We start from the raw sequence: 25970 nt of genomic DNA, 5'->3' as shown, positions 1-25970 counted from the left end.
AGAAACGGCAGAGAAATGTATAGTACAATGCCAGATTTCACTTCTTACATGAGTGACAGCTATTGTAAATTCTGCAGTGTATATATACAGGACAGGAGGAGTGGTACTGTGCAGTGTATATATACAGGAGGAAAGGTGCTGTGCAGTGTATATATACAGGAGGAAAGGTGATGTGCAGTGTATATATACAGGAGGAGCGGTACTGTGCAGTGTATATATACAGGGGGAGAGGTGCTGTGCAGTGTATATATACAGGAGAGGTTCTGTGCAGTGTATATATACAGGAGGAGCGGTACTGTGCAGTGTATATATACAGGAAGAAAGGTGCTGTGCAGTGTATATATACAGGAGGAGCGGTACTGTGCAGTGTATATATACAGGGGGAGAGGTATATATTCAGGAGAGGTGCTGTGCAGTGTCGTGAGCAGGGCGTTGTATCAGAAAATCTTTTCTGTTTTGAGTATTTCTATGAAACAAAGACTTTTCTACATAAACAACGTTGTTTGGTTTTGCGGCCCCAACAGATCTGTGCTACAAAGTAACAGGCGGCTCGGGCATTAATGAGGGACCTGATGCTGAATCCTTTCCACAAACCCTAATGACCCAATTAGTGCCCCATCATTAGAACCTCATTAAACACCTCCCTGTCCTGAGTAGTCATGTACAGTATGGGGGGATCCTGCAGCCCACCCCCTGACTGCTCCATACCATACACTGCCCTCTGTCGCGCTCACTATTATCCTGTGCATTTCTCCTTCATCGTTACCCCATTTTACACTTGTCACCCTCCACTACAGAGTAGCAGGTCAGCCAATGTCACCCCCTCCCGGACCCTAATGGCAGCAGGAAATGTCTGCTCCTCTATTGGGTTGGAACCTGATTTAATCAAGGAATAATGTGGATTTGTTGCCGGAGGCTGCAGGGGAAGGGTTAAGTGATGCCATGTCCGTGGTGGGAGCAGTGGCAGCTGCTGGGACCTGGACAGACACAACCAATGTTGCTGTGACTGCACAGTGTGACCTGGAGGAGAGAAGCTGAGACTCCGGAGCAGAAATCACCCACATGCCAGCACTGGGCAGAGTCCCTCCAGTCACCAGCCTGGGGCCACGGGGCCCCAACGTACAGCCCACAGCTCAGTTTTATCCATGGCAGCAGCTCCCCTTCCTCCTGGCATCTGGTTAACCCCATTTATACGGGTCGGATTGTTATCTTTAAGGTTTAGCAATAACCTTCATACAGATGGGATGGGGTTAAGCTTCTTCCTACCCCACTGGTGCAGGTTTGGTGCAGCATGCATGTATTCTGGGAGAGCTGGGTGGCTGCAGGTTGCAGGCTGCACCCCACCAGCTGCTCCTCCAGACATCACCCACATTTTTAGGCAGCGGAGACAGACAGCAGCAGACTGAGCCACAAGTCCATCTGCAACCACTGCTGGATACCATAGCACTCACTCAGTCACTGGTAGGAGCTCCGGAATCTGCCTGATAAGTTCAGCTCAGCATTGCAGCCAGCGAATGTGCTCTCTCCGCCCACAAACAATGTCACGCTGGCTGCCTTCTCTTAACCCCTATGTGTGCCTGCCTGGCTGCACTGACTGAGTGAGAAGATGCTTGTGTCAGAGCTGGCACATAGGGGTTAAGAGAACGCAGCCAGCAGTGACTTTGTGGGCGGAGAGAGCACCTTATCTCCTGCTCTGCTCTCCCAGCTGTATCTATGACAGCGTGAGTGGGCCCCCCTCTCTCCCCAGGGCCCCGGCATTTGCCCAGGTGCGCCGGGTGCTGACGCCGGCCCTGGGTCCTATCCAGTATGCTAATAAACGTCTCCCATTTTCTTTGTGTATTTTTATGTCTCAGGATATCGTCCCAGTTAATTGCACTAAGATCATCTCTCATCCGTTGGAAATTTGCCCTCCTGAAGTTTAGTGTCCTTGTAACCCCTCTACTACACATATTTTTAAAGGATACATGAAAACTTATTATTTTGTGATCACTATTCCCCAAGTGACCCCCAACCCTTATATTTGATATGCGGTCTGGCCTGTTGGTTAATATTAGGTCTAGCAGTGCCCCCCTTCTTGTTGGGTCCTGAACCAGTTGTCAAAGTTAATTGTCTCTCATAGTTGTCAAAAACCGATTACCTTTGCTGTAACTGCAGATTTCCGTTCCACAATCTATTTTAGGGTAGTTGAAGTCCCCCATAATAATGACTTCTCCTTGAGTCGCAGCTTCATCTATTTGCTTTATGAGGATATTCTCCGTTGCTTTCATTATTTATTGGAGATTTATAACAAACCCCTATCAGTAATTTATTATTTTTCCCCCTCCCCTTATCTCCACCCACAGGGACTCCATATTTTCATTAGATTCACCTATATTATCACGCAGGATGGTTTTTAAGGATGATTTTACTTATAGACCCATACCTCCCCCTCGCTTATCCACTTGGTCATTTCTGAACAGAGTATAACCCTGCAAGTTAACAGCCCAGTCATGGCTCTCATCCAGCCATGTCTCAGATATCCCCACCATGTCATAATTATGCTCCAACACCATTAATTCTAATTCGTTCATTTTGTTGGCAAGGCTTCTGGCATTAGTATACATACATTTTATGTATCTCTCTGCACCGCTATTCTTTCTTAAATTATTAATTGATTTAACCCCACCCCCCATGCCACCGCCACCCCCAACTTCCTTATTTGTGCCCAGGTCTCTATCTACACTATCTTCTCCTCCTATAAAATGAATACCCTCCCCCCATTCCCTAATTTAAACACTCCTCCAACCTTCTACCCACCTTCCCCATTGAGGTGCAGCCCGTCCCTAGCATAGAGCCTGTAGCCAACTGAGAAGTCGGCCCAGTTCTGCAGGAACCCAAACCCCTCCTTCCTACACCAATTCTTGAGCCACTTATTAACCTCCCTAATCTCCCGTTGCCTCTCTGGCGTGGCACGTGGTACAGGCAGTATTTCGGAAAATACCATGTTGGAGGTCCTTGCTTTCAGCTTGCAGCCTAATTCCCTGAAATCGATTTTAAGGACCTTCCACCTACCTCTAACTTTGTCATTTGTGCCAATGTGCACCATGACCGCTGGGTCCTCACCAGCCCCTCCCAGTAATCTGTCCACCCGATCAGCGATGTGTCGGACTCGAGCGCCAGGTAGACAGCACACCGTTCGACGATCCCTATCTTTGTGGCAGATTGCCCTGTTTGTTCCCCTAATAATTGAGTTCCCCACTACCAGCACCTGTCTGGCCTGTTCTGCTCTCCTATTTCAGTAGGACTATCAGCTGTGTATCCACCAGACTTCTGCACAACACAACTGATGGTCCCAACCCCATTTATAAGGCAAGAAATCCCACTTATTAAACCTCACAGGGCACATCTGTGAATTGAAAACCATTCCCGGTGACTAACGTAATTCCCGGCATATAAGACGACTTTTTGACCCCTAAAAATTGTCCCAAAAGTCGGGGGTCGTCTTATACGCCCTTATACGCTCATGTGACCGCGACGTCACTGAGGGTCCTTCACTCACCGCATTCTAAGGAACAGAGGGAGACGCTAGCAGCGCTGTGATCCAGGGCCCGTCCGAGGGTGAGTATATCCATGTTTTTTATTTTTACTCTTTATTTTTAACATGAATATGGATCCCAGGGCCTGAAGGAGAGTCTCCTCTCCTCCAGACCCTGGGAACCACACGCCGTATAAGATGACTGGGAGTATAAGATGACCCCCGTCTTATACGGCGGGCATATCCCAAATTCCATATTTTATATGGAAAAGTTGGGGGTCGTCTTATACGCCCAGTCGTCTTATACGCCAGAAAATACGGTACCTCTTGAAGCTCATCAAGAGAATGCCAAGAGTGTGCAAAGCAGTCATCAAAGCCAAAGGTGGCTACTTTGAAGAACTTAGAATATAAGACATAATTTAAATTGTTTCACACTTTTTTGTTAAGTATATAATTCCACATGTGTTACTTCATAGTTTTGATGCCTTCGGTGTGAATGTACAATTTTCATAGTCATGAAAATACAGAAAAATCTTTAAATGAGGTGTGTCCAAACTAGGGTTGAGCGAAACGGATCGGACAAATTCAAAAATCGCTAACTTTCGGCAAAGTCGGGTTTCATGAAACCCGACCCGATCCTAGTGTGGGATCGGCCATGAGGTCGGCGATCTGCGCACAAAAGTCGCGTTTCATATGATGCTTTCAGCGCCATTTTTCAGCCAATGAAGGAGGACACAGAGTGTATGCAGCGTGATGACATAGGTCTCGGTCCCCACCATCTTAGAGAAGGGCATGACAGTGATTGGCTTGCTTTCCGCGGCGTCACAGGGGCTATAAAGGGGCGTGCACGCCGACCGCCATCTTACTTCTGCCGATCTTAGCATGGGGAGAGGTTGCTGCAGCTTCATCAGAAGAAGGGATATAGTTAGGGAGGGAAGATTAACCCCCAAACTGCTTGTGCTGTATCGATTCCCACTGTCCAACACCACCATTTTTTTGCAGGGACAGTGGAGGCTAGATTTTTGTGCATCAGCTCTGTAGCTTATTAGGCTGCCTTATAAGGCTGCTTGATAGCTGTATTGCTGTGTGTAGTGCTGTGTGCACGCTGCTGTGCAAACCAACTGCTTTTTTAAAAGCAAAAATCATGTTGCTCCTTTCTGCACAGTTATCTTGTTTATTTGTCCACACTTTTGTGTGCAGCAGTCCTTTTTATTGCTGCCATACTTGTCCTGAGATCATTGTAAGGAGATTGAAATTGTACTACAGTCCTTGTATTTTTTCATATATCTTCCAGCCACTTTCTGCCACTTACATTGTGTTGTTTTTATACACTGGGCCTGAGTTTTGGTTCAGTCTCCCCCCAAGAAAGTGAGATTCAAATTCTCACAAAGTGGATATACTTCAGTCCTGTTAGTTTGTCGTATGTCAGCTAGCCACTTTCTGCCACATAGTTTGCGTTGTTATATACACTGGGCCTGAGTTTTGGTTCAGTCTCCTCCCAAAAAAGTGAGATTAAAATTCTCACAAAGTGGATATACTTCAGTCCTGTTAGTTTGTCGTATATCAGCCATCCACTTTCTGCCACTTACAGTGTGTTGTTTTATGCACAGGGCCTGAGTTTTGGTTCAGTCTCCCCCAAAAAAAGTGAGATTCAAATTCTCACAAAGTGGATATACTTCAGTCCTGTTGGTTTGTAGTATATCAGCCAGCCACTTTCTGCCACTCACATTGTGTTGATTTATGCACAGCGCCTGAGTTTTGGTTCAGTCTCCCCAAAGAAAAGGGAGATTTAAACTCTCAACAAGTTTATATACACCTTCTACCTTGTTTTACAGTACCATATAACGGTTGTTATTTTGGTTAGATTTTCCAAAAATTGAGGAAGTCTGGTGCAAGAGCCTGTGGGCGGTGGGTGCCAGCTGGTACTGATGGTGGTGGTGGTGCATCTGGTGGTAGTGTCAAAAGCACAATAGCACCTAAGGCTGGAGTTGTTGAGCTAGCGTCATCGTCTGGCTACACAAGGCCTCGAAGGCTCCCTTATCTGGGAGCAGGAAAACAGCTTTTAAAGCTGGAGCAGCAGGAAAAAGTTTTGGCTTTCCTTGCTGACTCAGCCTCTAGCTCTTTTGCCTCCTCTTCAGAAAGTTTCAAATATAAAAGCAGCGAGTCGTCAGTGGATGCTCCCGGTCAGGAACAAGACATTTCCTTGTGTCCTTCACCCAAACCAAAAGTGAAGGATGCGTCAGGCGACACTACAGGTTACTCCATGGAGCTCTTTACAAATACCGTGCCTGGGTTAGAAAGGGAAATTGTTAACTGCCCATTACAAGATGAATCGGACATGGAGTGCACTGATGCACAGCCACAGCTGGATTATTATGCTGTTCCATTGACTCAGATCACTACATTGCCCTCGCAGTGTACTGAGCCAGAATCTGACCCTGATGAGACTTATGGTGCTCCGTCCCGAACGCTATAGCACCTTACATGGTGACACAGAGGAAGGTGCACATGACATTGAAGAGGAGGTGATAGATGACCCAGTTGTTGACCCAGATTGGCAGCCATTGGGGAAAGAGGGTGCCGCTGCCAGTAGCTCAGAAGCGGAGGAGGATGATCCGCAGCAGCCATCTACATCGCTACAGCTGTCATCTGTCAGGCCCGTATCAGGCCAAAAACGTTTGTCAAAAACAAAAACAGTTTTAGGACAGTGTGGTCATCCGGTGAAAGTAGCACAGCGTGCAATGCCTGAAAAGGTATTCCATAGTAGGAAGAGTGTAGTGTGGCAATTTTTTAACCAAGATCCGAATGATCAGTCAAAAGTTATCTGTAAGAAATGCTCAAAGACCTTTAGCAGAGGGAAGAATCTTCAAAATTTAAATACAACGTGCATGCGTAGACATTTAACTAGCATGCACTTGCAAGCCTGGACTAACTACCAAACGTCCCGTACCGTTGGTGCACCTGCTCAGAATGAAGGTAGTCAGCAACGCTACATTGCTTCCCTTAATGTAAGCCCACCGGTTAGGACACCAGCAAATGTGGAGGTATCGTCGCAAGGCCAAAGCAGTCAGGGAATCACAAGGTTATTGGTAGGAAACACTGTATGTAGGCCAACATCAAGAATACCATCACCATCCCTCTCTCAATCCGCCATGTTCACCACCACCACCGCTAGTTCCACCATATGCAGCTCTCCAGTCCAGCTCACCCTACAAGAGACTCTCGTTAGGAAAAGAAAGTACTCATCCTCTCTTCCACGTACACAGGGTTTGAACGCCCACATTGCTATACTAATCTCTACCGGTTGGTTGAAAGCGAAGCTTTCAAAGACCTGATGGCCTACGCAGTACCACGCTATGACCTACCCAGTCGGCACTTCTTTGTGAGAAAAGCCATCCCAGCTCTCCACCAGCATGTCAAAGACCGCATTGTCCATGCACTGAGGCAATCAGTCAGTGGAAAGGTGCACCTCACAACAGATGCAGGGACCAGTAGACATGGCCAGGGACGTTACGTGTCCATCACGGCGCACTGGGTTAATGTGGTGGATGCAGGGTCCACAGGGGACAGCCATAGTGGGACAGTTCTGCCTAGCCCACAGTCTAGGAAACAGTTGGCTGTAGGCATTCGCCACCCCTCCTCCTCCTCTTCCAGAAGCGAAAGCTCGTCCTCAGAGCGCAGTCGCATGACCACTCCATCCACAGCTGCCAGTGTTGCACACGAGGTGTCCCATTATCGAACAGCTAGTGGTAAGCGTCAGCATGCTGTGTTACAAATGAAGTGTTTGGGCGACAACAGACACACCGCGGAAGTACTGGCCGAGTACTTGCAGCAACAAACTCATTCATAGCTGGGCAGTGTCATCTTGAGGCGGGCAAAGTAGTCAGTGATAACAGAAGGAATTTTATGGCTGCCATAGCCCTTTCAGAACTTAAACACATACCTTGCCTGGCTCACACCTTGAACCTGGTGGTGCAGTGCTTCCTCAAAAATTATCCGGAGTTACCAGCCCTGCTCCTGAAGGTGCGAAGACTTTGCTCGCACATCCGCCGGTCGCCCGTACACTCCAGCCATATGCTGAACCATCAGCGATCGCTGAATCTTCCCCAGCACCGCCTAATAATCGACGTTGCAACAAGGTGGAACTCCACACTGCACATGGTTCAGAGGCTGTGCAAACAGAGGCGTGCTGTAAATAATTTGTGGGAGGATACACATACACGGGCAGGCGCTTGGATGGCAGACATGGAGTTGTTTGGTGTGCAGTGGTCAAAGCTACACGACCTCTGTCAAGTACTTCAGTGTTTTGAGGAATGCACACGGCTGGTAAGTGCAGACGACGCCATCATAAGCATGAGCATCCCACTAATGCATCTGCTGATGCAAAGTTTGACGCACATTAAGGAGCTGGCGTCTGCAGCCGGGGAGGAGGGAAGCCTTGATGACAGTCAGCCATTGTCTGCTCAGGGAACTCTCCTGGACGAGGTGGCGGACGAAGAGGAGGAGGAGGAGGATGATGGGGATGAGTATTTATGGGAGGAGGATGCTTCTCAGGGGGCAATAGAAACTGGTGGCATTGCAAGGTCAGGTACAGGGTTTTTGCAGGACACAAGTGATGTTGATTTGCAAGAAAGTGCTCCTCAACCCAGCACAAGCAGTGTATTGACACCTGGAACAATGGCCCACATGGCTGAGTATGCCTTGCGTATCCTAAAAAGGGACCCCCGCATTATTAAAATGATGACCGATGACGATTACTGGTTGGCCTGCCTCCTGGATCCACAATATAAAGGAAAATTACAAAACCTTGAGCAAATATTGGCTACCAAACAAGCAACTCTTGTAGACCGTTTGGTTCAGGCATTCCCAGCACACAGCGGCGGTAATGGTTCTCACATGAGCCGTAGGGGGCAACATGGCAGAGGTGTTAGAGGTGCACAAATCCGAAGAGGTGTTGGACAGAGGGGCTTTATGACCAGTTTGTGGAGTGATTTAGCAATGACCGCTGACACGACAGGTACTGCTGCATCGATTCAAAGTGACAGGAGACAGCATTTGTCCAGTATGGTTACGAACTACTTTTCCTTCCTTATCGATATTCTCCCTCACAGGTCATTCCCCTTTGATTACTGGGCATCTAAAATAAACACCTGGCCTGAATTGGCAAAATATGCATTACAGGAGCTCGCTTGCCCAGCAGCTAGTGTGCTATCAGAAAAAGTATTCAGTGCTGCTGGTTCAATACTGACCGAAAAAAGGACTCGTCTGGCTATCCAGAATGTTGATGATCTAACCTTCATTAAAATGAACCAATCATGGATTTCAAATTATTTTGCCCCACCTTCCCCTGCTGACACATAGCTTGCCTGAAAAATGTATTTCTTTTTGCCTCCTCTTATTGAGTTCTCAAATTCCTCCATTTGCAGCTGCTGAATGTCCACCATAGGCCATTTTTATACCTCCCTAAATGGGCTGACTCCCCCCACAGGGCCGTGGTCACCACCTGGCGCAAGCACCCGTGCGAGTGCCGTTTGCCTGGACAGGTGGGTGTGACCACTCTTGGGCGACTGCACTGGCACAGGGTCCCTCATAGTACAATGAAGTGTCTCTGACGGTGGTGGTCACAACCAACGTCAGACACACTGTCGTAATATGAGGGGCCCTGTGCCAGTACTGCCGCCCACTAGAGAGTGTTCCCCCCCCAGCACGAACAGTGCTCTACCACTTGCAATACTTACCTCTCCTTGCTCCACCACTGTGTAGTCTGTTCTGTTAAATCCTTCAATGGCACTGCCAATACACATTTGTTGAAATGATAGATAATAGTTAAAATATACAGGGGCCCTGGCCTCCATTTACACCAGTTAATACTTTGCGCCTACTACCACTGTCTGCTACTCAGCAGAGGAGCCCACCCCTGTACCTAGCTATGCCACCTGTTTATTTATGAACAATTTTTGGCAGACATTTAGCCCGCTTTATTATTTAGGCCTACTAACTGTGTCTGCCACTCATTACAGTTTTCCTCCACTGAACAAAGCAAGGTTGAAGGAAGACTATAAGTCCATCTAGTTCAACCCATAGCCTAACCTAACATGCCCAAACATGTTGATCCATAGGAAGGCAAAAAAAAAACTCATGTGGCAAAGAGTAAGCTCCACATTGGGGAAAAAAATTCCTTCCCGACTCCACATACGGCAATCAGACTAGTTCCCTGGATCAACGCCCTATCAAGGAATCTAGTGTATATACCCTGTAACATTATACTTTTCCAGAAAGGTATCCAGTCCCCTCTTAAATTTAAGTAATGAATCACTCATTACAACATCATACGGCAGAGAGTTCCATAGTCTCACTGCTCTTACAGTAAAGAATCCGCGTCTGTTATTATGCTTAAACCTTTTTTCCTCCAAACGCAGAGGATGCCCCCTTGTTCCTGTTTCAGGTCTATGATTAAAAAGATCATCAGAAAGGTCTTTGTACTGTCTCCTCATATATTTATACATTAAAATAAGATCACCCCTTAGTCATCGTTTTTCCAAACTAAATAGCCCCAAGTGTAATAACCTACCTTGGTATTGCAGACGCCCAAGTCCTCTAATAACCTTGGTCGCTCTTCTCTGCACCCGCTCCAGTTCAGCTATGTCTTTCTTATAGACCGGAGACCAGAACTGTGCACAGTATTCTAAGTGTGGTCGAACTAGTGACTTGTATAGAGGTAAAATTATGTTCTCCTCATGAGCATCTATGCCTCTTTTAATGCATCCCATTATTTTATTTGCCTTTGTAGCAGCTGCCTGACACTGGCCACTGAATATGAGTTTGTCATCCACCCATACACCCAGGTCTTTTTCATTGACGGTTTTGCCCAGAGTTTTCGAATTAAGCACATAATTAAACATCTTATTACTTCTACCCAAGTGCATGACCTTACATTTATCCCCATTAAAGCTCATTTGCCATTTATCAGCCCAAGCTTCTAGTTTACAAAAATCATCCTGTAATATAAAATTGTCCTCCTCTGTATTGATTACCCTGCAGAGTTTAGTGTCATCTGCAAATATTGAAATTCTACTCTGAATGCCCCCTACAAGGTCATTAATAAATGTTAAAAAGAAGAGGGCCCAATACTGATTCCTGTGGTACCCCACTGCTAACCGCTACCCAGTCCGAGTGTGCTCCATTAATAACCACCCTTTGTTTCCTATCCCTGAGCCAGCTCTCAACCCACTTACACATATTTTCCCCTATCCCCATTATTCTCATTTTATGTATCAACCTTTTGTGTGGCACCGTATCAAAAACTTTTGAAAAGTCCATATACACTACATCCACTGGGTTCCCTTGGTCCAATCCAGAACTTACCTCTTCATAGAAACTGATCAAATTAGTCTGACATGAACGGTCCCTAGTAAACCCGTGCTGACACTGGGTCATGAGGTTATTCCTCTTCAGATACTCCAGTATAGCATCCCTTAGAATGCCCTCCAGGATTTTACCCACAGTAGAGGTTAAGCTTACTGGCCTATAATTTCCGAGTACAGTTTTTGTCCCCTTTTTGAATGTTGGCACTACATTTGCTATACGCCAGTCCTGTGGTACAGACCCTGTTATTATGGAGTCTTTAACTCCTTAATCCCATATGACGTACTATCCCGTCGAGGTGGGGTGGGCTGTAATTCCCACCGACGGGATAGTACGTCATAGGCGATCGGCCGCGCTCATGGGGGGGGCGCGGCCGATCGCGGCCGGGTGTCAGCTGCCTATCGCAGCTGACATCCGGCACTATGTGCCAGGAGTGGTCACAGACTGCCCCCGGCACATTAACCCCCGGCACACCGCGATCAAACATGATCGCGATGTGCCGGCGGTATAGGGAAGCATCGCGCAGGGAGGGGGCTCCCTGCGGGCTTCCCTGAGACCCCCGCAGTAACGCGATGTGATCAAAGACCGTATGGTCAAAACGCGTAGCTTTCTTCACTTGTGATATGGCATTGTCCCAGGAGTGTGTCTTCTACTATTTTATATGATGGATTAAAGTTTTACATTTTATCAAGAAGCTGGAACATTTTTTTCTTTTACTGCTCTCTTGCACGTTAGCAAGGGACCGCTGCAAGTCTTGCACTACCTGGACCAGCACCTCTTGATGGTTTGGGTCCCCTCAGGAATTGGCGCCCTGGACACGCATCACTCCAGACGCATAGCTTTCTTCTTTACTTCGGGCCACTGTTTCCGCCAGAACTTGACGAAACGTAAGGGCTGGATCTGCCCGGACCCGTTCTGACAGTGCTCACCTCAAGGATGTGCTGTGTAGTCCCAGAATGAATTGCTCCCGGAGTATCCGGTCTTTAGAGCCCATGCCGCCAAATCCATCTGCCTCCTTTCTCTGCACCTCTTCGAACACTTCTTGCAGTGCTGTTGCATACTGAGAAATTCCTTCTTCTTCCCGCTGCAGCCTAGAGAAAAATTTGGCGCGAAGATGTCCAGCGCTAGCAGTCTCGCCGTAGATCTCTTCCAGGAACTTCACTAGCTCCTTCAGGGTTCTGCGGGTGAGTTCTGGTTGTAGGCAAACGTTTCTGTGGGCTTTCCTCTCTAGGGCAGTTAAAGCAATGTCCGCTTCAAGGTCTAGGCTGATGTTATAAATCTTCAGGGTGCATTGCAGCCGGGACACCCAGTCGGACAGTGGCATATTCTTGCCGTCAAACTTTGGGAGCACACTAAATATGGTGCCCATAGGGAGTGTCCTTGCAGGGGTTCCACCAATGCCCACAGCATCTCCATTAATGTTAGCATTCCCGCCATTGCTGTCTGCTGCCTCCATCTTGGTGACAGTACCCTGCTCGCAGCGCCACTTGAAGCGATGGCCGGGGGACCACCACGGTGCAGGAAGACTACTGTACACAAGATAAGGTGCAAAAAACAAAGGATAGATTTATTAGGAGACAGGGAATGGAAGGGACAAGGAAGGTGCAAACAGGGGTTTACAATAACAAAAGATAATGCACATGAGTTATCTTGTCTGTAAAATAGCACCGTGCTTCACCAATTACAAACTCAGAGTCTGTCTCAAAAGCAACTTTACACAACAAAACAAATATAAATGCTACTCTGCATATAACCTCCCTGGCCTTTACTACGCAGGCCACATGGCTACCGTGCTCTAACTACTGAAGCCTGCACTAGGCCCTCACTGGTGCACCATACAGGAACAAACTCACGGTGATGTTGGGGGACACAGGTCCAGTCCCAGGGGGCCCCAGAAGTCCAAAACGGTGATGCGCACGGATTCCTGTCAGCTCTGCAAAGCGTGGTCTTCTCCTTGCTCCTGGAAACTGTAAGTCCCCTTCTCAGTATCTTCGTGGCTTCACAAACCAGCACAGAACAGCCACCCTTTGCTGTAACCAGGAAAGTCTATTTAGCAATCGCAGTTCGTCTCAAGCTGTGTAATCTTTCTTGCAGCCAAAGTTCCTTCTTCCGGCCAGAACAGCACAAAGTTCTCTCAGTCCTCTCTAGAAACTTCCTCTCTCCACGTTGCTTCAGCTCTCTGCACACAGCACCGACCAGCTCATAACACCCATAAGAGTAGGGGAGAAAAGCAGAACATACCATCACACCAGACAAGGGGATGCAGCCTCTTAAAGTGATAGCGTGTTTCTTATTGTCCATAACAGCACCACCCTCTTACACTGATGTGAATTGGGGATCTTTATCTTGTCCGTGGTCATTATAAATGGACAGGTTTTACATTTTTTCTGGTTGCAAGGAAAGGTACCTGCAGCTGTTGGAGAGGACAGGGAGCTCTTTACAATGATGCTTCTTAGATTTGAGGTCTGCCTAAAAACACAGTAGTGGGGGGTCTGGAAAAATTCATTGTAATCGGGCATATTTTTGTAGTAAAGGTTGTAATTTCCGTGCAGCTCCCCTTAGCACCTCCAGATTTGGATTGTAGGTAACTCCTAGAGGTAACATAGTAACATAGTAACATAGTTAGTAAGGCCGAAAAAAGACATTTGTCCATCCAGTTCAGCCTATATTCCATCATAATAAATACCCAGATCTACGTCCTTCTACAGAACCTAATAATTGTATGATACAATATTGTTCTGCTCCAGGAAGACATCCAGGCCTCTCTTGAACCCCTCGACTGAGTTCGCCATCACCACCTCCTCAGGCAAGCAATTCCAGATTCTCACTGCCCTAACAGTAAAGAATCCTCTTCTATGTTGGTGGAAAAACCTTCTCTCCTCCAGACGCAAAGAATGCCCCCTTGTGCCCGTCACCTTCCTTGGTATAAACAGATCCTCAGCGAGATATTTGTATTGTCCCCTTATATACTTATACATGGTTATTAGATCGCCCCTCAGTCGTCTTTTTTCTAGACTAAATAATCCTAATTTCGCTAATCTATCTGGGTATTGTAGTTCTCCCATCCCCTTTATTAATTTTGTTGCCCTCCTTTGTACTCTCTCTAGTTCCATTATATCCTTCCTGAGCACCGGTGCCCAAAACTGGACACAGTACTCCATGTGCGGTCTAACTAGGGATTTGTACAGAGGCAGTATAATGCTCTCATCATGTGTATCCAGACCTCTTTTAATGCACCCCATGATCCTGTTTGCCTTGGCAGCTGCTGCCTGGCACTGGCTGCTCCAGGTAAGTTTATCATTAACTAGGATCCCCAAGTCCTTCTCCCTGTCAGATTTACCCAGTGGTTTCCCGTTCAGTGTGTAATGGTGATATTGATTCCCTCTTCCCATGTGTATAACCTTACATTTATCATTGTTAAACCTCATCTGCCACCTTTCAGCCCAAGTTTCCAACTTATCCAGATCCATCTGTAGCAGAATACTATCTTCTCTTGTATTAACTGCTTTACATAGTTTTGTATCATCTGCAAATATCGATATTTTACTGTGTAAACCTTCTACCAGATCATTAATGAATATGTTGAAGAGAACAGGTCCCAATACTGACCCCTGCGGTACCCCACTGGTCACAGCGACCCAGTTAGAGACTATACCATTTATAACCACCCTCTGCTTTCTATCACTAAGCCAGTTACTAACCCATTTACACACATTTTCCCCCAGACCAAGCATTCTCATTTTGTGTACCAACCTCTTGTGCGGCACGGTATCAAACGCTTTGGAAAAATCGAGATATACCACGTCCAATGACTCACCGTGGTCCAGCCTATAGCTTACCTCTTCATAAAAACTGATTAGATTGGTTTGACAGGAGCGATTTCTCATAAACCCATGCTGATATGGAGTTAAACAGTTATTCTCATTGAGATAATCCAGAATAACATCCCTCAGAAACCCTTCAAATATTTTACCAACAATAGAGGTTAGACTTACTGGCCTATAATTTCCAGGTTCACTTTTAGAGCCCTTTTTGAATATTGGCACCACATTTGCTATGCGCCAGTCCTGCGGAACAGACCCTGTCGCTATAGAGTCACTAAAAATAAGAAATAATGGTTTATCTATTACATTACTTAGTTCTCTTAGTACTCGTGGGTGTATGCCATCCGGACCCGGAGATTTATCTATTTTAATAGATTTTAATAGATTTTAATAGATTTTAAAAGGTACCCGGTTATTTTCTTCATTAGCTTTGTAATGTAACAGGTAGGGTTTAGCGACCTTGACCTTTTTAGAGTCGAGCCATGTTTCGCGAAACCCGACTATCTCTAAAGTCGGGTCGAGTGATATCGGCCGATTATGGCGTAAAGTCGGGGATCGGCCGAAATACGAAACCCAATGCAAAGTCAATGGGATTATTTTTTTTTATTTTTTCTCTCTCTCTCTCTCTCTCTCTCTCTCTACAGAAAAGCTGGTGTTACACATTTCAGAAACGCGACTTTGGCGCCAAAGTCGCGTACCACATGGCCGACCCCACACAGGGGTCAGGTCGGGTTTCATGAAACCCGACTTTGCCAAAAGTTGGCGACTTTTGAAAATGAATGACCCGTTTCGCTCAACCCTAGTAAAAAAAATCTGCAGACATCCTAATCAGAATGCAGTTCCATGCGTTTGCATCCGTTTGCAGAAAAAATACGGATGCAGATAAATCTTATCAAAGAGGGAATGACTACAGCAATGTTCAAAAAACGCCACATATTAGAAAGTAATATGCTAAGACTGGTTTCACATTTGCGTTTAAAAACGCAGCGTTTTAAACGCAAACGCATGTGGTGAAAAATACGCATGTAAACGGGTTAAAACGCCTCATTTTTTAGACGCATGCATTTTTGCATGTTTTAATACAAACGAGGCGTTTTGACGTGTTTACATGCGTTTTTTCCTGCGTTTGCGTTATTAAAATGCATGATGAGAAGTGTCTGACAGCCGCCAATCATCAAAATCAACAAGAAAACCCACTTTAAATAGAAATAGCTAGGGTTAGGGTTAGGGTTAGGACCCCTATTAACCTTAGGGATCCTAACCCTAACCTTAACCCTAACCCTATCCCTAACCCTAACCCTAAGATATCTTAACGCTAACCCTAAGGGATCCTAACCCTAACCCTTAGGGTTAGGATCCCTTAGGGTTAGGATATCTTAGGGTTAGGGTTAGGGTTTGGGGTTGGCTTATTAGTGTGCATTCTTGTGTTTTTCTATTAAAACGCATGCGTTTTTAAACGCATGCAAACGCATGTGCGTAAAAACGCATGCGTTTACATTGACAGCAAAAGGTTTTTTTGCAGCAAAAAAATGCCGCTAGAAATTACTACATGTTGCATTTCTGCAACACAACGCATGCATAGAAAAGACGCATGCGGCAGCAAAACGCGGCAAAACGCATGCAAAAAAACGCATGCGTTTTTAATGTTAAGTATAGGAAAAAAAGCATGCTTTTTTGCGCTAAGTAAGGAGGGTGGAGGGCACCATCATCCTTATAACAGACTGGGATCTACCCGGGGTATGTCAGAAAAAGTATTGTCAAAAACAAAAAGAAAAAGAAGACATACAGCTACCGGGGATCTCCAAGAAACTCAATAATAATAATACTAAATGGTTTTTATTAGGGTCAAAAAACAGGACATAGCACACAGTAAAAACATTTAAAAACAGAACAGGTATATCCCAAAATAGGGAATACCCCCCGAGACCAGACCAAAGCTAATATTCTAATTGTAGTGCAAACATATCACAGCTGATACATAGCATAATAGACAGATAATGTATATGAAAAAAAGCGCATAAAACATATACAAACAATTGTTGAAAAGCAGAGAAAAATAATCTGCCCTATAAGTACGAAGTTGTTATGGCCATAACAAATATAAATATAGAAAGGGTATAATACAATAACTCAACAATTGTACTAATGTGCGTATAGACAAATGCCCAACCTACTCGACAAAGGCCCCAATAGAAAAATATCAGAATATCATGTGCAGGGTATATAACATCAGTAATATAAAATAATACTGGACCCTAGAAAAGACATGGGTAAAAAGCCCCCAATAGAGAGTATATAAGTACAACACCTGCCTGTCAAGGTAAACTAAATGAAGCGGACACTTGTGTATACATACAATGAACACTAACTGGTAGAGCAAGAGCTAATGTATACATGCATCTGAAAATGTATAGATAAATAACTGGCATATACCCCATAACATGATCTATGACATTTAAATGAGGGAAATAGCATAAGCCCTATAGACTAAATATACAAGCCATGCAGATGTCAGATAAAGAAAGCCCTTGTCACTATCCTAACTTGCCAACAGGCAGTAGTAAATGGAGAAAGAGGCATACAGATACGCACAACAATACGAACAAAAGAAAAGGCCAAATGCGCCAAAAAAGGATAGCTGCCAAAAGCAGAGACTGGCGCTAGAGCAGCATACCACTGGTCAAGGGGGGACAAAGAGGACTACAGGGGGGACTAAAACGCAGCGGCAAAAAACGCAAATGTGAAACCAGCCTAAGACTACAGCTGAGTAGCAGGGCCCTGCTCAAAAGAGCTAACAATCTGAGGAAACAGCAATGCTAAAAACAGTCTTTACTGCTTCACTAGATACTTATACAGATGTATCATGAGGATCTCACTTTACAGGCAAAGACCTGGAATGATGACTGTGTAAAACGTATTTCTATTTAAAAAAAGAGCCGGTTTGTGAGCCGAAAGAGCCGGATCACCAAAAAGAGCCGGACTGCCCATCACGAGGAGGTGACTGCACGCCATAGTTGTCGCCCATAGCACCGTCTGTTCCGCCCGGCAGCGCTCGCCCAGTGCCACCAGCAGGGGGAGTCACCACTGGCAGCGCTCACTGCCTCTGTGTACATGATGATGGTGGGCTCCGGGAGGCCGCGTACAGGACGTGCAGAGGCGGCGGCGGATGTTGCTGGCTGTGGTGTTGGCGCTGTGCTGGGCCGCACTGGCTGACATTCTGCCTATAAGCCACAGTGGGGTTTGGGATGCGTGTGTGACTATTCATATACACTGCTCAAAAAAGGAAAGGAACACTAAAATCCCACATCCTAGATATCACTGAATGAAATATTCCAGTTGTAAATCTTTATTCATTACATAGTGGAATGTGTTGAGAACAATAAAACCTAAAAATGATCAACGTAAATCACAACTAATCAAAATCAAAGTGGAAAATGAAGTTACAGGCTGATCCAACTTCAGTGGAAATGCCTCAAGACAAGGAAATGATGCTCTGTAGTGTGTGTGGGCTCCACGTGCCTGTATGACCTCCCTACAACACCTAGGCATGCTCCTGATGAGGCAGCGCATGGTCCCCTGAGGGATCTCCTCCCAGACCTGGACTAAAGCATCCGCCAACTCCTGGAAAGTCTGCGGCGCAATGTGATGGAGGATGTCCCAGATGTGTTCAATCTGATTCAGGTCTGGGGAACCGGCGGGCCAGTCCATAGATCTTCAATGCCTTCATCTTGCAGGAATTGCTGACACACTCCAGCTACATGAGGTCTGGCATTGTTCTGCATTAGGAGGAACCCAGGGCCAACCGCAACAGCATATAGTCTCACAAGGGGTCTGAGGATCTCATCTTGGTACCTAATGGCAGTCAGGCTACCTCTGGCAAGAACATGTAGGGCTGTATGGCCCTCCAAACAAATGCCACCCCACACCATTACTGACCCACTGCCAAACAGGTCATGCTGAAGGATGATGTAGGCAGCAGATTGCTCTCCACAGCGTCTCCAGACTCTGTCACATCTGCTCAGTGTGAACCTGCTTTCATCTGTGAAAAGCACAGGGCGCCGGTTGTGAATTTTCCAATCTTGGTGTTCTGTGGCACATGCCAAGCGTTCTGCACAGTGCTGGGCTGTGAGCACAAGCCCCATCTGTTGACATAGGGCACACAGACCATCCTCATAGAGTCGGTGTCTAACCCTTTGTGCAGACACATGCACATTTGTGGACTTCTGTAGGTTATTTTGCAGGGCTCTGACTGTGCTCCTGTTCCTCCTTGCACAAAGGCTGAGGTAGCGGTCCTGCTGCTGTGTTGTTTCCCTCCAACGGCCCCTTCCACGTCTCCTGGTGTACTGGCCTGTCTCCTGGTAGCACCTCCAGAAACTACGCTGACTGACACAGCAAACCTTCTTGCCACAGGTCACATTGATGTGCCATCCTGGATGAGCTGCAGTACCTGAGCCACTTGTGTGGGTTGTAGAGTCCGTCTCATGCTACCACGAGTGTGAAAGCACAACCAATATTCAAAAGTGATCAAAACATAGTATTGACTCGAGTATAACCGAGTATGCTTTGAACTCTAATCCCAATTCTGGTATGCATGGCTCATCATCTCCATCCTTGTATGCATGGTTCCTCATCTCCATCCTTGTATGCATGGTTCCTCATCCCCATCCTTGTATGCATGGTTCCTCATCCCCATCCTTGTATGTATGGCTCCTTATCCCCATCCTTGTATGTATGGCCCCCATGAAAAAGGTATAAAAAAATCCTACTTACCTTCCCTGTGCGTCCTCGCAGCATCTCATTCCGGTGCCAGCAGGTCCTGTGGCTGTTCGATCACGTGTCCCCGCTCATTAAGGTAATGAATATTCACCTCTTTGCACAGCTATGGGAGTGGACAGAGGTGAATATTCATTACCATAATGAGCGGGAACACGTGATCGCCCCGCCGCAGGACTTGCTGGCACCGGAACGAGATGCTGCGAGGGCGCGCAGGGAAGGTAAGTAGGATGCTTTTTTTTCTTTTATACTGGATCCAGCAGCTGCGGATGTAACTGTGCCTGTGCTATAAGATAAATTTATATTCATTGCCAGTGCAGTGAAGATTCATTTATCTTTAGCAGTGGGCACAGGATTTTGTCGCAGCCGCTGGCTCCTGCCTCCTGTGACCTGCTGCTCTGCCACTCCCACTCCCCCACCGTAAACTGGGACAATAACTTGTGTATAAGCCGAGGGGGGCAATTTCAGTACAAAAAATGTGCTGAAAAACTCAGCTTCTACACAAGTATATATGGTAATAAAAATGCCTTAAGTCATTACTCTGATATTTGGCAAATATTAATAATTATGGTTATCCTAATTAACCTAAAATAGTAAATAACTGTGGTTAGTTATAACAAATTATAATGATTATATATACGCAGGTTGGGCCATTTATATGGATACACCTAAGGGTATGTGCACACGATGCGGATCAGCGTTTCCGCAGCTGTGGATCCGCAGCAGTTTCCCATGAGTTTACAGTACAATGTAAACCTATGGGAAACAAAAAACGCTGTGCACATGCTGCTGAAGAAAACGCGCGGAAACACAGCGATTTCCATTCCGCAGCATGTCACTTCTTTCTGCGGATTCCTCAGCGGTTTTACAACTGCTCCAATAGAAATCCGTAGTTGTAAAACCGCAGGGAAATCCGCAGAAAAACCACGGTAAATCCGCAATAAATCCGCAGCGGTTTTCCACTGTGGATTTTTCAAATCTACTGAAATCTGCTGCTGAAAAATCTGCAGTAGACCAGAATACGTGTGCACATACCCTAAATATAATGGGAATGGTTGGTGATATCAACTTCCTGTTTGTGGCACATTAGTATATGAGAGGGAGAAAGCTTTTCAAGATGGGTGGTGACCATGGCGACCATTTTGAAGTCGGCCATTTTGAATCCAACTTTATTTTTTCCAATGGGAAGAGGATCATGTGACACATCAGACTTGTTGAGAATTTCACAAGAAAAACAATGGTGTGCTTGGTTTTAACGTAACTTTATTCTTTCATGAGTTATTTACAAGTTTATGACCACTTATAAAATGTGTTCAAAGTGCTGGCCATTGTGTTGGATTGTCAATGCAACCCTCTTCTCCCACTCTTGACACACTGATAGCAGCACTGCAGAATAAATGCTAGCACAGACTTCCAGTATCCATTGCTTCTGATGCTGCACATCTCGTATCTTCACAGCATTGACAAATGCCTTCAGATGACCCCAAAGATAAAAGTCTAAGAAGGTCAGATCGGGAGACCTTGGTGGCCATTCAACTGGCCCATGACGACCAATCCACTTTCTAGGAAACTGTTCATGTAGGAATGCTCAGACCTGACACCCATAATGTGGTGGTGCACCATCTTGCACCGGAGAATCTTATTTCTCATAGTCTGGGAGTCCTTCATGTGCATTTTAGCAAACTCTATGCAGGCTTTCAAATGTTTTTGCTTCCGTCGGGCCACTCTGCAATAAAGGCCCTGGTGGAGGGCTGCAGTGATAGTTTACTTTGTGGAACTTTCTCCCATCTCCCTACTGCATCTCTGGAGCACAACCACAGTGATCTTGGGGTTCTTTACCTCTCTCACCAATGCTCTTCTCCCACTATTACTCAGTTTGGCTGGACGGCCAGGTCTAGGAAGACTTCTATCCATTTAAGGATTATGGCGGCCACTGTGCTCTTAGGAGCTTTGAGTACTGCAGAAATTATTTTGTAACCTTGGTCAGATCTGTGACTTGCCACAATTCTATCTCTGAGCTCCTTGGCCAGTTCCTTTGACCTCATGATTCTCATTTGGTCTCACAAATTAAGTCGTATTAGTTTAAGTAAACACAGCTCTACTCCAATGAAGGAGTAGAACCATCTCAAGGAGGATCACAAGGTAACGGACAGCATCTGACTTAAATATGAGTGTCTGAGCAAAAGGTCTGAACACTTATTATGACCATGTGATATTTCCGTTTTAATGTTTTAATAAATTTGCAAAAACTTCTACATTTCTGTTTTTTTCTATCAAGATGGAGTGCAGAGTGCACATTTATGAGAAAAAAAATAACTTTTTTGAATTTACCAAATGGCTGCAATGAAAGAAAGAGTTACAAATTTAAAAGGGTCTGAATACTTTCTGTACCCACTGTACATGGCAGGCTCCTGCTGTATGTCATGAAGAGGTTAGCGTGCGTCACTCTCAATACTAACCCTGTCACCGTTGTATTCTCTTTAAGCACCTTTGAATGTTACACTGGCCCTAATGGATAGGGTTCACTGATATTTCCTGCTAGGCCGCAAATCCTAAATATGTGAGTGCCAAAAATATAGAAAAAAAGACATAGACCACACATCCAAAAATCATATATTGATTTAATTACGCTAGGCATAGATTTACAAAACTGAACATGAGGTTCTTAGTTTAACATTCTGAGCAGACTTTATGAAGCCCACTACCATGTCACAGTGAACCTCTCAGTGGGTCCCTAGACTAAAAGGTGCAGCATGGTGTTCAAACCATCATCGCAGCGACGATATATCACCAATGGTGGGTGACCTAGAGCCTGACAGCACCCATGCTGCGAGGCTGAGTTCCCATGACTTCAGGCCGCAACACCTCACAAGCACAACACCACAGCAACAATGACCGCCACACAGCACAAACACCAGCAATTAATTGTAAAAAACTTGCATTCCTCAAGCTCTCAGACTGTGGACTGAGAGTAAAAATAGGCAGAACTCTTGCAGTCTCCTGCTGATTTAAAAACACCTACACTTTTGGTCTAAATATGTGAGTTACTTTGTACACAGCCTGCTCCTCACACTGGCCATCTTTCTTCCATTAACCATGGCCCCTGCTCACACCCTGTACCATATGTCTAAACTGGAAGTAACATCTCAGTTCACTCAGCGTCTTCTTTTAGGAATGACAGGTGTTTTTCTCTGGCCGGCGTTCAACATCTGACTTTTATGGTTTGATCTGCAAAGTCGGTCTTCAATGTTTTACCTAAAAAGTCAGTCTCCGGTGCTTGAACTACATAGTCGAGACGTCCCCAGGATCAGACCGCTCTAAGGTACAATGAGCACAATATCTTCCACGAGCCCGACCTTTTGCCCTGACTTGTGCTTCGCCGTCCTGGACTTTTATATTTAGCAACTGTGCCACAGATGTCACTTGACCCAGTGCCCCCTCAAATTATTTCATCTAGGGAACACACTCTCCGTCCTTCAGTTCCTGCCTATCCACTGCAGCCAGCAGATGGTGGCATTTACTTGCAGGTGCTGTGCAATGTTGACGGAATGCATCTTCCATTTGCCACCCCTTTACAACTGAATATAGATTTGATAGAATTTTGATTGAATTGAGATTGAAAGGTCAGTCCAGGGGAAGAAGCACATTTCTCTGATAATATATATTGCATTTTCATTAGTATTATTGATTAACAAACTTAAAATGACGGTTACTCTTTGAATACTGTGCAATTTATGTTCTAGCAACATTGAAGTATATAATGCCACCTAGACTGATAAAAAACCAGTTCTACATTTTGTGTGTCACTTTTAAATCTTTTTTAATCATCTTCATTTTTTAAAACAACACAAATGTACCCCAATTTACATCTTTGTAAGGAAAGATGCTTATAAGCAGCCAGTTGTTCAATGACTATACGAAATAATCCCTCCTCACAATGCAATGTATAATCTGTGTTATAAAGATCCATAGAGGCTCAGATACACTGATACATATTATTCACTGACTTCTTTATTAACTTTATTCAAGATGTTTAATGTAAAAGTTCTCATAGAAGCCAAGGCAATAAACATTTAAAATGTGTCCCTGATGAAGATGACAAGGGGTTCTTGACTCATGAAGAGTCAACCTTCAGCAGTCAGGAAAGGAAAACCCCCAGTGGAGGAAACCTCTAGCAAACCATGGCTGAAGGACTGCCTTTCATTTAGGCTTTGGGTGTTTTCATTGATGAGAATAGACACCGAGCCCGGAATCTGCCTCGTTCTTCAGTAGGAAACTCAATTATTCAATGAGTGCTTCTAGCTGCTGAATGTCCAGTAATGTCATATCCAGTGGTGGAGAACAGAGACCGAGCCCGGAATCTGCCTCTCTTTGCTGTTGTAAATTCGTCTCCAGCTGGATCCCATGTTCTTTGTGGGTTCACAGCGAGACCCCGCCCTGCCTCAACTGCAAAATAAATGTCACAACATTAGCAAAACAGTAAAGATGACTATATGGATATGTAGACAGATTTTAATGAGCAAGACAGCTGGAAAAGTTTATATGTCATTCATTATTTCCAGATTATATTGCTTGTGGAGAACAACAAGTTGGCATATGGAGACTTAAAGGCCATGCAATGCTTCCCAGGGAATCTGAATAAGTAAATAAGTAAAGAGGACGAGTAAGTAAGTAAAAAGAACGAGAACGCTCTCAAATTCCCAGGGAACAATTGTCTACAAGAAGAAACCTAAACACTTAAACCCCATGTCAGACGTCTCTCACACAGGAAAATCAGATCTCCTGTTTTACACTGATGAGAAGCAAACACCCCGAAACATATCTGCAATGGGAATTTCTGCTTTGGCTTCTTTTCCCAAATTATGTGGCAAGGTTTTTAAAGAGTTGATATTGACTTTTAAGATTGCTACTTGGAATAGGTGGCACTACTGTCCATGTCCTCTGCCTCTCTGAAGCGGCATACATTATATTACAGCACTAGTCTTTACACGCAATGAACTGATCCTAGCCTTACAGGCCATCCTCTGACAGATTGACTACTAGATTATTGATTAGTCTTTTATTGAAAGGAAATAGATTTTAGAAACATTAACAGAACCAGTATGGAAACTCCCCTCGGTATCACTCTGTCACTGTTAGTTTGCTTACTGTAAGTGATAGCTGTAATTTGTATATAACCCCTTCTCATGCACTGCACCATGGAATCAATGGTGCTATATAAATAATAATAATAATAATAATAATATGTTGCTGGTACCAGCTAGACTCCTTACAAAGACCGGTTTTGGCTCCCAGTCTGAAGCTTTACCTTGTACAAATAAAAATATCGCTATCAACATTTAGATCTCGAGTGATCAATTTCTTATTAGTTATGCCACTGCATGTTAATGCTAGAACATAACACACTGTATATCATTAACCCCTTCCCGCCGCGGCCCTTTTTCGTTTTTTGCTCCCTTCCTCCCCAGAGCCATAACTTTTTTATTTTTCCGTCAATATAGTCATGTGAGGGCTTATTTTTTGTGGGACGAGTTGTACTTTTGAACAACACCATTAGTTTTTCCATGTCTTGTACTAGTAAACGGGAAAAAAATCCAAGTGCGGTGAAATTGACAAAAAATTGCAATCCCACACGCTTTTTTACTAGCTTCACTTAATGATAAAACTGACCTGATATTATGATTCTCCAGGTCATTACGAGTTCATAGACACATTACTTGTCTAGGTTATTTTTTATATAAGTGGTGAAAAAAATTAAAAACTTTGCTAAAACAAAAAAAAATGCGCCATTTTCCAATACTCGTAGAGTCTCCATTTTTCGTAATCTGGGGTCGGTTGAGGGCTTATTTTTTGTGTGCCGAGATGTCATTTTTAATGATACCACTTTTGTGCAGATATGTTCTTTTGATCGTCCGTTATTGGATTTTAATGCAATGTTGCAGCGACTAAAAAAACATAATTCTGGTGTTTCGAATTTTTTTCTCGCTACGCTGTTTAGCGATCAGGTTAATGCTTTTTTTTATTGATAGATTGGGCGATTCTGAACGCGTCAATACCCAATATGTGTAGGTTTGATTTTTTTTTTATTGTTTTATTTTGGATGGGGCGAAAGGGGGGTTATTTAAACTTTTATTTTTTTTTATTTTTTTTCATATTTTTAAAAACATTTTTTTTTACTTTTGCCATGCTTCAATAGCCTCTATAGGAGGCTAGAAGCAGGCATCACGCGATTGGGTCAGCTACAAAGCAGCGATCATCAGATCGCTGCTATGTAGCTGAAATGCAGGCTTGCCACAGGTGGCGCTCACAGCAGGCCTGCATCAGTAACCATAGAGGTCTCAAGGACCTCTATGGTTACCATCCTGATGCATCGCCGACCCCCGATCATGTGACGGTCATCTGCGATGCGCTCATTTCCGGCCGCGCGGCCGGAAGCGGTAGTTAAATGCCACTGTCAGCGTTTGACAGCGGCATTTAACAGGTTAATAGCGGTG

Source organism: Ranitomeya imitator, chromosome 5 (assembly GCF_032444005.1).
Source record: "Ranitomeya imitator isolate aRanImi1 chromosome 5, aRanImi1.pri, whole genome shotgun sequence".
In the NCBI taxonomy this organism is placed as follows: Eukaryota; Metazoa; Chordata; class Amphibia; order Anura; family Dendrobatidae; genus Ranitomeya; species Ranitomeya imitator.
Note: the sequence above shows the minus strand (reverse complement) of the source record.